The following is an 892-nucleotide window of genomic DNA, read 5'->3' as shown; positions in this document are numbered from 1 at the left end:
ACATCGTGAAAGAGAATTAAATCTATTGGCCAAAAAAAACAAAAACAACCAAACTAAAACTATATTGGCAATTTGACAAAGGATCGGACTAATTATCATTATCATATGCGTTGCACGTCCAAACAAATATGGCCATATTTAATGGCATGTACGGACTTATAAAATCAATTTATTAGTTTTGTTCTTTTTTTAGTTTCAGTTCTTGTATAAACTAATGGCAACCCCACGTCAAAAATTAAAATAAATTGGAATCTTATTTGAAAAAAAAATGCAATGACAAGAGTCAAATAACAATTTAATTTAGCCTCTTAAATTTCATTTGTAACTTGTTTTAATATACACCTTTAGAAAACCAAAATAATTTAAGATGATTAGTTGATTGCAATAATCTCGAAAATCAATCAATTTTATATATATAAAAAGTTAAAACATAAATTTTACTATAGCTATGAATTCAATTTATATTAATGATATTTAAAAAAGTTATTACAAAAAATATTTGAATTTATTTTAATTTTTTATAATTTTATTTTTTTAACTTATATAAATTATTATTATAGAATTTTATTCGATAACAAAAAATATTTTTAGTGGAGTAGAAATTATATGAGCCAGATAGACTTTGTTTAAGTAGGATATATTACTTTTGTATTCATATGTTAATTTTTTTTTTAAAATTGAACTAATTTATCAAAATCAAATAGGGCAAAGTCGATTCTTTTCTTATATTTCATCAAAAAATTTTATTTAAACAAAAACGGTCAGAAATTAATTTAGTAATGGATAAAAAAATTGGTCATATTCGTAACTTTAGGGGTGCAAGGATTTTAGGGTAAGTGTGGGAGAAAGAAGAATAAAAGAAGGTTTAGAGTAAGAGAGGAAAAAAAATTAT

The sequence above is a fragment of the Arachis ipaensis genome, chromosome B05 (assembly GCF_000816755.2).
Source record: "Arachis ipaensis cultivar K30076 chromosome B05, Araip1.1, whole genome shotgun sequence".
Lineage (NCBI taxonomy): Eukaryota > Viridiplantae > Streptophyta > Magnoliopsida > Fabales > Fabaceae > Arachis > Arachis ipaensis.
Note: the sequence above shows the minus strand (reverse complement) of the source record.